Source organism: Benincasa hispida, chromosome 4 (genome assembly GCF_027475165.1).
Source record: "Benincasa hispida cultivar pf3 chromosome 4, pf3_genome.v1.1, whole genome shotgun sequence".
NCBI lineage: Eukaryota > Viridiplantae > Streptophyta > Magnoliopsida > Cucurbitales > Cucurbitaceae > Benincasa > Benincasa hispida.
Genome location: NC_143481.1, coordinates 43614116 through 43627905, shown reverse-complemented (window position 1 = coordinate 43627905; position 13790 = coordinate 43614116). Strand labels below are relative to the sequence as shown.

Sequence of the window (13790 nt, the reverse complement as noted above, 5' to 3'; positions counted from 1 at the left end):
TCTAGTATTCTTTCCAATGCTTCCTTTTTTGTCGCACCAACAAAGAGTAAGCAAGCGACCTTGTTTACATTTGTCGAAGGGTAACTTCCACGTCTTTCTTGCTTGCTGAAATTGATGTGAATGATCGTGTCATTACTACTAGTTTTAATCAATTATAAATTATATATATTATTTATACTTAATTAATAAATTTCAACTAGTACATTTACCATCAAAATTTTATGTTATCTTAACCATTTAAAATAAAACTGTATTATTAATTATTAATATTCTAATTAATTGATATTTATTTAATTATTTTTAGTAATTAAATTATATAATTAAATTAATGTTTGACATAAAAATATTCATTTATTTTTATTTTAAGTGATTAAATAATTAGTTAATATAATAAATACATTCAATAATGCTAAATTTAATTTATGACTACATTATTTGTTCCCTTACCTTTAATTAAGTAATTATCTAATTTTGGTTTTTATATACAAAATTAGTTAATCTATTTAATTTGTAGATATTAATTATCCTACATATATAAATAGAAATATTAATTATGTCATATATTTAAATATTAGATATTTAATATTTTTACTCATAAACCAATATATGAAATGGTTTCTTAGAATTATTAAAATGGGTGATATTTACTTAGTGATCAAATAATTAAAACGAGGGTTTTTTTTAGACGTTAAAACGAAGGTATTAATGGATAGGATGATTTTTTTTTTAAAAAAAAGTGTTTTAGTAAGGTGTAAATCTCATCTAATATACCATTTTTTCCTTTAAAAAATATCTAATATAGCATTCTTTTAGAAACTAATATAGCATTTTTTAAACTATAATACTAGTTTTTTTTTTTTTCCTTTAATTCAATATATAGAGATTTGACCATTTAATCCACTGGTCGAAAGTATAGTGTTATAACTAGTTGAACATTGACCACTATAATATTAATGGTTATTTCAACATTTAGACTTCACCAAATTTTTTGGGTCATAATATTATGATATTTTGTATAAATTAGGCTAAATTTATAATTAATGCTAATTTAAGTTGCTCAATATCTCCATTAAATAGTTTTAACATATAGGTCAGTCCATATATAAGTTTGTCACATGATTTATGAATTAGTCAATAAATTAATTCAAACATAATTTTTATCTCAATATAACCAACATGAATATTACTCAATTGATCAAGATACAAAGTTTATCAAAACATCACTTACCGTTAATATAATTTTTTAATTTTTTGATTCTTAAGTCTTTTTTTCTAATAATACAAATGTATGGTATGAGAATTTGACTTCCAACATCAAAGAAAGAGATGTACATTTTTTTAGTATAATTGAACGTAGGAAGATTCGAATCACAAATCTTATATTAACACGCCTGTGTACCCATTGAACTATGCTTGATTAGGTGAGATATACGTATTAATTACCGCTCAAACTATGATCATATTGGCCTTTTCAATACCTAGAATCAGCAAGTATTTCTTGTCATTAGTTGTATGATATTTTGTATAGATTAGGCTAAAATTGTAATTATCACTAACTAACATCGCTTAGTCTCTCCCTTAAATAGCTTTAATATATAAATTGTCCAAATATAAGTTTGTCAGACCATTTATGAATTAATCCATAAATTATTTTAAACAATAAGTTTTAATCCATGAATTAATCCATAAATTATTTTAAACAATAAGTTTTATCCTTTCAAGACATCACTTAGTTCTCTAAGCATTTTAGGCTCAAATATTTCACCCTAGTTGAACTAAAATATAACTTTTATCTCAATATGAAATTTATAAAAAAGAAGGAAAAAAAAAAAGGACAATTGCCCATATTATTCTGACGATTGGAGACATGTGAGACTACTTTGTGAATTATTTATTATATAAATAAATAAGAAATAGCTATATCTTTTATTATTACACGTGGAATAATGGAGAAAAAAAATATAACAAAAAGCCAGACATACCGACAGGTTCTGTCACACCCCCTCCCAGATTACCCTTTTTATTCTGGAAAAGGATATGATTGTGGTAGCTACTAGCCCTACTGCCAGCACTCACCACCCAAGCCTTTTAATCTAGTTACCAAACCTATTCATTTTATTAGTAATATACGCAAACAGCTAGCATCCCCCTTAAGTTCTTACGAAGATTACATAATTACAAGCATACAACCAAGACATCACTTTTATAGAAAAAAAAATATTCACAGGTGGCCCAAATATTTCTATAGAAACCCTAGTCCCTCACAAAACATGTGTACATAAACGGATTATCAACCTAAGTCTTTTAATAAGCCGAGTCTTTCGGTGGCAAGTAGCAGCAGGATCAACCTTGAGGAAACTGATCGCTACCTGAAAAGAGAAAACACAAAAATTCAGTGAGCTAAAAGCTTAGTGAGTGACTATAGAATCGTAAAGAAACAAGCATAGCATCACTATAAACATGTAAATACACCAACGCGTAAACTCAAGCATTTGTCTCTATATGTAGCTGTAAACCATTCTCAGACATCATTAAACATTATTATTCCCTAGTTGAGAATGAGCCTAAACGCTCTAGCTCCCAAACATTTATTACCGACCAAGAAACCCATACTTCGGTTTCTCATTCATAACTGCCTAGTGCACGTGGCCACACTAAGTACCATCACATTTTAGGTACTTCCGCTCAAATACATTCCCAAATTTTTTCTTTAGTATCGAGCTACCATGATACCTTCTCATATGTCCTTCGGTATCAAATTGGCCAAATACCTTCTCAAATGTCCATCAGTATCAAATTAGCCAGGTACCTTCTCAAATGTCCTTTGGTACCTAATTGGTTAGATACCTTCTCAACATCCTTCGGTATCAAATGTGTATTTTGTAACACCAAATTAAGTTCTATTGCCTAGTATTTACACAAGAGTTGTTCCATTGCCACTTATTTACACAAAAACTCATTCTCTCATAGCCTTTCTCTAGGAACCATATATCAAAATCAGAAACACAGCTTTTGTAATGGTTACACAACATACCTTGGCCTGTGTTACACACATACAAGCTGAGAAACATGCATTAAGTTATTCTTCAACCATTTGTTGCTTGAGGAAATTTAAATACGACATTAATGTCACCGTGCTTTACTTAATCATATATGCATGAGTATTGGAAACCTTAAGTTTAGTGAGTCATTCATTGTTCGTCAGGCTCTTATTGGTTTATACACTTTCCCTAGCTCTTCTTAGCCTGAAAAGATATAATTCCTGATTACTACTTAGAATTCCTAGTAAAATATCTCAAATAATTCATTTATTAAAGGAATTTCCATCAATACAGACAGCTTTACTAGCGAGATCCCCCTAAGCGATGCTAGCGAGATCACCCTGAGCGATGCTAGTGAGATCCCCTGAGCGATGCTAGCGAGATCCCCTGAGCGAGAGCGATGCTAGCGATATCCTCTAGAGCGATGCTAGCGAGATCCTCTAGAGCGATGCTAGTGAGATCCTCTAGAGCGATACCAGCGAGATCTTCTAGAGCGAGATCAAGCTTTTTCCTGTGAAATTCTTAGCGATACTCACCTCAATTCCTAGTGAGATTTCCCCCTAGGGCGAGATCCTCGTTACAAAATCAGCAAGATTTCCTTTATAAACGAGATCCTCATGCCCAAATCTCGTTATAACTCTCTCTGATGAACTGCTTGCTTGTTCCTCACAAGCAGCTACCTGCTTATGCACCAATTCCCTGTTATAACTTCAAAAATCCATAACTCAAAATCCATAGCTCTTTTCAAGAAACTTCCTTCTACAAACTTGTTTAGATTTGAATTAACTTCCTTATTTTAAAATTTCAGCCCAGAATTCCTAATAATTTGGCTTATAACTTCCAAACTTCACTTCGGGTCCTGATTAATCTACAGTTCTACCTCTTCTGCAAATTCTCCACTTTTGTTCTTCTCTTCTTGCAATCTTTCTCCAGCAGGACAACCTTGAAAACTAGATTCTCTCAGCTTTCAAATGGCACCAAATTTGCTAAATTTACTCTTGTCAATTGCCAAACCCATGCTTTTGAATTTTCACTTCCCTTTTTAATCTTTCTGCCGCTTCCTGAGTTTAAAGAATTAATTGCTACGTCACTCCACACTTAGTGCCTCCAACAGACTAATGATTGAGTTTTTTCATTTGATTTTTTTTTCTTCCCTTCCTTCATAACTCCTATAAACAACATGAATTTCTATTTAATAAATATGTAATATAATATTCCTTTGGCTGAACATGCTTATCTAGGGAACCTAAGTTCGGGGGTTTACAATCATCCCCCCCTTAAAAGAAATTTCGTCCTCGAAATTTTACCTGATATGCCATTTGAAAAGTTGAAGGTATCTCTTCCTCATTTGCTCTTTAGGTTCCCAGGTTGCTTCCTCGATCCCATGATTACGCTATAACACTTTCATCAAAGGAATCGTCTTAGTTCTGATTACCTGATCTTTCCTGTCCAAAATCCCGATGGCCTCTTCCTCGTAAGATAAATCTTCTTTGAGCTGCACCGGTTGTGTTGCTAGTATGTGCATAGGATCAGGCATGTATTTCCTTAGCATTAACACATGAAATACGCCGTGTATACGAGCTAGTTCCATCGGCAAGTGCAACCTATAAGCTGCTGGACCAACTCGTTCCACAATTTCATATGGTCTGATGTATCGTGGACTTAACTTCCCTTTTCTCCAAAACTGGAGAATTCCTTTCCATGGGGATAGCCGAAGAAATACCCGTTCTCCGACTTTAAATTCTAGTTATTTTCTTCGTTTATCGGTATAGCTCTTCTGTCTATCGCGAGTCGCCTTAAGATTATCCCTGATAAGTTTCACATTCTCTATTGTTTGTTGAACTAATTCTGGACCCAGTAATTGTCGTTCTCTGACTTTGTTCCAGCATACTGAAGTCCTGCAAGGTCGGCCGTACAATGCTTCATAGGGAGCCATTCTGATACTAGAATGGTAGCTATTATTGTAGGCAAATTCAATCAACGATAAGTGTGTATCCCAACGATAAGTATACAAGTTCTTGACATATCTTCCAGTATCTGTATAGTTCTTTCCGACTGTCCATCTGTTTACGGATGAAAAGCCGTACTGAAATGCAATTTAGTGCCCATAGCCTTCTGTAAACTAGGCCAAAATTTTGAAGTAAACCTCGAATCCCGATCCGACACTATCGACACTGGGGCTCCATACTGACTGATTATCCTATCCACATAAAACTTAGCTAGACAGTCTAGTGTGAAAGTAACTTTTACTGGTATGAACTTGGCCGTCTTAGTTAGTCTATCGACTATTACCCAAATGCCATCAAATCCTGAGGGTGTCTTAGGCAAACCAAAAAGGAAGTCCATTGTCACATGCTCCCACTTCCACTCAGGCACTGGAAATGGATTGAGTAATCTTGCTGGTCTTTGTCTCTCAGGTTTTACTTGTTGACAGACTATACATCGGTCCACATATTCTGCTATGTCTCTCTTCATCCCAGGCCACCAGTAAGATTTCCTCAAAGTTCTGTACATCTTGGTGCTACCTGGATGCATGGCATAAGCGGAACTATGTGCTTCCTTTAAAATGGCTTGTTTAAGTTGTAGCTTGTTAGGCACATACATTCTCCCCTCCTTTTCTAGCATACTGTCTGCTCCCAGTTGGAAGTCAACCCTGATGCCCTTACTCACATCATGAGCAATCTTCTGCAAATCAGGGTCTTCCAACTGATCCCGCTTAAGGTTTTATACTAAGGTCGGCCTTATCTGAAAAGTAGCTATCAATACTCTTGACGGTTCCACTGATAAGGCGGTTCTGGAATTCCTGAACTCCTGCAATAGCATTCCTCTTATTGAACCAATAATGGCCTTGGGTCCCGAGGATTTTCTACTCAGTGCATCTGCCACAACATTAGCCTTACCAGGGTGATATTCGATGGAACAGTCGTAATCTTTAATCAATTCAATCCATCTTCGTTGTCTTAGATTCAACTCTTTTTTATCAAAGATATATTTTAAGCTTTTGTGATCTGTAAATATCCTGCAACGCTCTCCAAATAGGTAATGTCTCCATAACTTCAGAGCTAAAACAACTGCTGCCAATTCTAGATCATGCATGGGATAAATGCCCTCATGTTTCTTAAGTTGACGAGAGGCATATGCAATCACCTTCCCATCCTGCATCAACACACATCCCAATCTTTGTCAGGATACGTCGCAATAAATCTCAAATTCTTCACCTGGAATAGGCAAAGTAAGCACTAGTGCTGATACTACTTTCCGTTTTAGCTCCTGGAAACTATGTTCACACTCCAACAACCATTCAAACCTCACGCCTTTCTTGGTCAGGTTCATCAACGGAAGGGCTATCTTAGAGAAACCCTCCACAAACCTCCGATAATAACCTGCCAACCCTAAGAAACTACGTATTTCTAAAATGGTTGTGTGTCGTTCCCAATTAACTATTGCTTCCGTCTTCTAGGTATCTACACTAATGCCCTCTGCTGAAACAATATGCCCAAGAAATACTACCCAATCTAACCAAAAATCGCATTTACTGAATTTAGCATACAACTATCTATCTCACAACGTCTGCAATACTATCCTCAAGTGGGTAATATGATCCTCCCTACTACCAGAATACACAAGTATATCATCAATGAATACTATCACGAACTGGTCCAAGTAGGTCAGAAATATCATGTTCATGAGATCCATGAATACCGCAGAGGCATTTGTCAATCCGAAAGGCATTACCCGGAATTCATAATGTCCATATCTCGTTCTAAATGCGATTTTAGGGATATCGGCTTCTCTCACTTTCAGTTGATAATAACCCGATCTCAGGTCTATCTTCGAAAACACTGTGGTTCCTCTTAGCTGATCAAACAAATCATCAATGCATGGTAACGAATATTTATTCTTAATCGTTACCTTATTCAGCTGCCTATAGTCGATACACAATCTAAGTGTACCGTCTTTCTTCCTCACAAATAATACCGAAGCTCCCCAAGGCGATACACTAGGTCGAATATATCCCTTGTCAATTAACTCTTGCAACTGAACCTTTAATTCTTTCAACTCAGTCGGCGCCATTCTATACGGTGCCTGCGATATAGGAGTTGTTCCTGGAACTAAGTCAATAGTAAACTCCACCTCCCCGGGTGGTAATCCCGATAGTTCTTCAGGAAATACATCCCGAAATTCATTTTCCATTGGGACATCTTCTGGGTTCAGCTCTTTCCCTTGAGCAACCATCACATGAGCCAGATAGGCTTTACATCCCTTGCTCAATAACTTCTGAGCTTTCACTGTCGATGTCAAATTCCCCGCAACCAATCGTTTGCTTCCTGTCAGCATTGCATCTTGGCCATTTGATTTTCTGAGCACTACCTCTTTCTTGTAACAGTCTACTGAAGCATGATACTTACTTAGAAAATCCATCCCCAGGATAGCATCAAACTCCAACAGCTCTAAAGGGAGTAAATCAACATAGAAGTTCTGACCATTGATCAGTATCTCACAATGATTATAACATCTATCTATAAATAACTCTTCGGACATAGGTTTAACCAACCTATCTATACTAAGTGCATACATGTTAGATATAAATGAATGTGTGGCACCAGGATCAAATAAAACATAAGCAGACTGCCCACATAACATAACATTACCGGTCACAACATCTGGAGACTCTGTTGACTCCTGGTGTGTCATGGCATACACTCGCCCCTACTGCTAGGGTCGACCTACGACATTCTTCTACTTGGCACCACTTGACCCTTCACCTCGATTTTCGGCACTCTTTGGTTGGTTAACTATCTGGGAGGTTGGTTATTGTGCTGTTGGAACGCCCCTGTTCATCTGGGGATAGTCCCTATTGAAATGCCCTGTTTGTCCGCATTGAAAACATGCACCTTTGCCACTATAGCATGCCTCAAAATGCCTCTTGCCACAACTAGGGCATGTCGGTCTCCTGTCTGTGCTGGCTACCGACTCACTAACTCATGGCACCTCTGATCGGCTAACTGCACTGGCTGAGGGTCTCGTTTTCCTTTTCTTGGATCCCTGCCAACTAGTTCCTCTAAAATGACTTCCACTAGTCTGGGTTGCCACTGGAGATCTGAAACCCCTGTCTCTAGGCCCTACTCGCCTCACTTTCTTTTGGCAACTGCTCAACATCTGCCAAACTCTGCTCGACTTGTATTGTTGTTTCTACTAACTGGTTAAAATCTAGCCATTTAGCCGTAGACGTCACCGGAGTTCTGATTTCCTTCCTCAAACCTTGTTCAAATTTCCTGCATCTATCTCTTTCCTCAGCAATAATCGACAGGGCATACTGTGATAACTCTGTAAATTTCTGCTCATATTCTGCCACCGACATCGTTCCTTGTGTTAATCTGAGGAACTCATCCCTTTTTGCATCTCGAAACGAGCTGGGGTAATACTTATCTTCAAAGGCCTTCCTGAACTCGGGCCATAACATCACATCTGTACTGACTCGTCTGGCAGATATCACTTTCCACCATTTCTCGACTTCTTTCTGTAGTAGAAAGGTGGCTAGTCCCACTTTCCTGTCCTCTAGACAACTCATAACATTGAAACATTTTTCAACTACATCCAGCCACAACTCAGCTTCAGCTGGATTTGTTGTACCTTCAAATGTCACAGCCCCTAGGGCTTTAAACCTTTCAATACCATATTTCTTTTCTGGGTCAGCTCGTGTAGAGCCCACACTGGCTGCTAACCTCTACACTATCCTGTCAAACATTGCATCTTCTAGCTGCAAATCTGCCCTTACTTGGGGAGTATTATACTCTCCCTCGGACATCATCTCCTGACCCACTGGATCATTCACCTTTTTTTTTACCACCCGGTGGGTTCTCACTAACCTTCGGGCCCCTATTGGTAGGGTCAATGTTCCTGCCACCTGTCTACTTACTCGGTCTGCCACGTTGCCTCGATATTTTACCTAATATAATGTACACATGTTAGGGACTCACACTTAGGGACTTAGACTTATGCATAAACTTCCCTCTCATTCCCAAAACCTTATACTCTAATACCAACTTATCACACCCCCTCTTAGATTACCCTTTTTATTCTGGAAGAGGATATGACCGTGGTAGCTACTAGCCCTACTGCCAGTACTTACCACCCAAGCCTTTTAATCTAGTTATCAACCTATTCATTTTATTAGTAATATACGCAAACAGCTAGCCTTCCCCTTAAGTTCTTACGAAGATTACATAATTACAAGCATAAAGCCAAGACATCAATTTTATAGAAAAAAAATATTCACAGGTGGCCCAAACATTTCTACGAAAACCCTAGTCCCTCACAAAACATGTGTACATAAACGGATTATCAACCTAAGTCTTTTAATAAGCCGAGTCTTTCGGTGGCAAGTAGCAGCAGGATCAACCTTGAGGAAACTGATCGCTACCTGAAAAGAGAAAACACAAAAATTCTGTGAGCTAAAAGCTTAGTGAGTGACTATAGAATCGTAAAGAAACAAGCATAGCATCACTATAAACATGTAAATACACCAACGCGTAAACTCAAGCATTTGTCTCTATATGTAGCTGTAAACCATTCTCAGACATCATTAAACATTATTATTGCCTAATTGAGAACGAGCCTAAACGCTCTAGCTCCCAAACATTTATTACCGACCAAGAAACCCATACTTCGGTTTCTCATTAATAACTGCCTAGTGCACGTGGCCACACTAAGTACCATCACATTTTAGGTACTTCCGCTCAAATACGTTCCCAAATTTTTCCTTCAGTATCGAGCTACCATGATACCTTCTCATATGTCCTTCGGTATCAAATTGGTCAGATACCTTCTCAAATGTCTATCAATATCAAATTGGCCAGGTACCTTCTCAAATGTCCTTTGGTACCTAATTGGTTAGATACCTTCTCAACGTCCTTCGGTATCAAATGTGTATTTTGTAACACCAAATTAAGTTCCATTGCCTAGTATTTACATAAGAGTTGTTCCATTGCCACTCATTTACACAAAAACTCATTCTCTCATAGCCTTCCTCTAAGAACCATATATCAAAATCAGAAACACAGCTTTTGTAATGGTTACACAACATACCTTGGCCTGTGTTACACACATACAAGCTGGGAAACATGCATTAAGTTATTCTTCAACCATTTGTTGCTTGAGGAAATTTAAATACATCATTAATGTCACCATGCTTTACTTAATCATATATGCATGAGTATTGGAAACCTTAAGTTTAGTGAGTCACTCATTGTTCGTCAGGCTCTTATTGGTTTATACACTTCCCCTAGCTCTTCTTGGCCTGAAAAGATATAATTCCCAATTACTACTTAGAATTCCTAGTAAAATATCTCAAATAATTCATTTATTAAAGGAACATTCATCAATACATACAGCTTTACTGGCGAGATCCCCCTGAACGAGGTTAGCGAGATCCCCCTGAGCATGCTAGTGAGATCCCCTAAACAATGCTAGCGATATCTCCCTGAACGATGCTAGCGAGATCCTCTAGAGTGATGCCAGTGAGATCCTCTAGAGTGATATCAACGAGATCAAGCTTTTTCCTGTAAAATTCTTAGCGATACTCACCTCAATTCCTAGCGAGATTTCCCCCTAGAGCGAGATCCTCCTTACAAAATCAGCGAGATTTCCTTTATAAACGAGATCCTCATGCCCAAATCTCGCTATAATTCTCCCTGATGAACTGCTTGCTTGTTCCTTACAAGCAGTTGTCTGCTTATGCACTAATTCCCTGTTATAACTTCAAAAATTCATAACTCAAAATCCAAAGCTCTTTTCAAGAAACTTCCTTGTTCAAACTTGTTTAGATTTGAGTTATCTTCTTTATCTTAAAATTTCAGCCCAGAATTCCTTATAGTTTGGCTTAGAACTTCCTAAATTCACCTCAGGCCTTGATTAATCCGTGGTTCTGCCTCTTCTGCAAATTCTCCACTTTTGTTCTTTTCCTCTTGCAATCTTTCTCTAACAGGACAACCTTGAAAACTATATTCTTCCAGCTTTCAAGTGGCATCAAATTCGCTAAATTTGCTTTTGTCAATTGCCAAAACTATGCTTTTGAAGTTTCACTTCCCTTTTTAATCTTTCTGCCGCTTCCTGAGTTCAAAGAATTAATTGCCACGTCACTCCACACTTAGTGCCTCCAGCAGACTAATGATTGAGTTTCTTCATTTGATATATTTTTTTTCCTTCCCTTCCTTCATAACTTCTATAAACAATATGAATTTCTATTTAATAAATATATAATATAACATTCCTTTGGCTAAACATGCTTATCTAGGGAACCTAAGTTCGGGGGTTTACAGGTTTCATATGTAATCTGCAAACCAACTTTAGATGTGGGACCAAAAAATACTTCGGAGTTGTTTAAGACGCTGAGTTGAGATATCAAAAGTTCATATGTTTGTGGAATTCATATATCTGTGGAGTTCATATATCTGTGTTTGGGGTGCAGAGTTATTTGGTTTGAGTTCATATGTATGTGTTTGGAGTGTAGAGTTATTTGGTCTGAGTTCATATGTCTATGTTTGGTGTGTAGAATTATTTGGTCTGAGTTTATATGTTTGTGCTTGGGGTGCAGAGTTGAGTCCATATGTTTGGGTATCTGATGCAGTTTTTTTAACTCTAAACAATATGCTTTTATGATTATTATTTCTGATTTGAAAATTTTTATTCAATAATTCTACCTATCTTTTTTTGAATAAAATTTGGATTGCAATATTTTTCTTTTAATTTTAAAAACTTTTCTTCTTTCTTCCTTCCTTTCTTTCTTTCTTTTTTGGGCAGTGAACAATAATTAACCCATTACATTTCTTGTAGAAATATGATCAAATAAAATGAGAAACTAAAGTGAAATCAAAACTTTTGATTCTAGCTAGTTTTTATCCATGAATTTCATTATCATATTCTTCTTTTTCTTCTTCTTCTTATTGTTGCTCTATATTTTTACTATGTCATGAATTTTTTTTTAATCAAATCTCCCTCATCATCGTAATAGCCAATGAAATATCACCATATTTTTTTAACAGATTCACTTTCATTTCCTCTAAATTTGGAGGATCATTAGAGAACAAATCTCTATTTTTCACTAATTCTTGCTAGAAAATGTTCCAGGAAAAAAAAATTGATTTTATGATTTTTTTTGGTTATATGTTACATACTTTTCAACTACATACATACTTTTTTTCTAAATATTCTTAACACTCATTTGATATGTGAATTCATTACGTATACATATTGTACTTAATGTAGATAAAATAATATTTTTATATAATCAACAACCCTACAATATACTCTAACAATCATTAGTCTTATAGTAGTCGGAACTGGTTGTCGAAGTTGATTATCAAAGATGATTTTTGTTGGAGTTTGTAGTAGGAGATGGTTTTCGGAGCCTGAAGTTGGTCACATGAAAGTGCATTGGAGTTGGTTGTCGAAGTTTTTCATCGGAGGTGGTTTTCGAATCTCAGAGTTGGTCGGGCAAAAGTGGTCGTCGAAGTTGATGATCGAAGATGATTTTCACTAGAGATTGTAGTCTGAGGTGACGGTCAAAGCCCAAAATTAGTCGCATGAAGATGGTATTAGAGTTGGTTGTCGGAGTTTGTCGTTGAAGGTGGTTTTCGAAGCGTCGAGTTGGTTGTCGGAGTTGCATGCTCAAAGATGATCATCGAATGTGATTTTCATCGGAGTTTGTAGTCGGAGGCGGTTGTCGGAGCCTACGAATGTGATTGTCGAAGTTGGTTATCAGAGTTTGTTGTCGGAACCAATTGGTCGTCAGAGTTGGTAGTGTGAAGGTGGTCGTCGGAGTTGGGTCACCAGAAGTGGTTGTCGGAGGCCAGAATTGGTTGTCGGAGTTGGTCGCGTAAAGGTTGTCGGAGCTCGGAGTTGGTTGTCGGAATTGTCATCGGAGGTGGTTGTTGGAGTCCAAATTTCGTAACCAGAATTTTCATTGGAGGTGGTTGTTGGAGCCTAGAGTTGGTCGTCAGAGTTGTCATCAGAGGTGATTGTCAAAGCTCGGGGTTAGTTCTCAAAGTGTGACAATGGCCGATGGGTGAAGCCATTGAAAACATGGGAAAAAGGGAGAGTTGGGATGAGTTAGGGTGAGTTAGTAAAATATACCAACTCAACTAGGCCAACATTTAAAGTTGGTCAGCCAAACAATGAGTTGGTATATTATACAAACTCAACTCATGTTGGTAAACCAAACAACCCCTTCCATTTTGAAGTTAGGCCATGTTTATTCTAAGTGAAAGGTAATTCATCAATGGTAATGTAAAAAATGGACCTCAGTTGATTGCTTTTGTAATTGTTTACATGCAATCTGTAATCATAATAAGTCGTGGGACATACCTCAAAATATGTAATCAAATCATGCAATCTAATTGAGGGATAGAGGGTCAAATTGGTTGAAAATTGGTTACAATCTAATTGGTTGAAAATTACGTGGAACTTTTTACCTTTATCGTTATTGTTATTGTTAGTGTTACACATATTGTTACTGTAATAGTATGGAAATATGAATCTGCCACATTTATTGTTACCTTTACCTTTAACGTTACCGTTAGGGTCAAGCAATAATGATAATAGTAAAATGTGACAGTTTTATAATTTTAGGTAAATGCGACCAAAAGCAATCCAATTATATCTACGATTTATCCATCAATGAAATCTCATTCTAATTACACCAATTTTCATTACGGTTTGATAAACATGACATTATTTGTATTCTATTCA

At 36.7% G+C, this 13790-nt stretch overlaps 1 pseudogene; it reads right to left on the bottom strand.

Moving 5' to 3' along the window:
- Positions 1–6602: 6602 nt before the first annotated feature.
- The window catches only part of LOC150036734 (uncharacterized), a 31691-nt pseudogene continuing 24503 nt past the window's right edge, over positions 6603–13790 (bottom strand).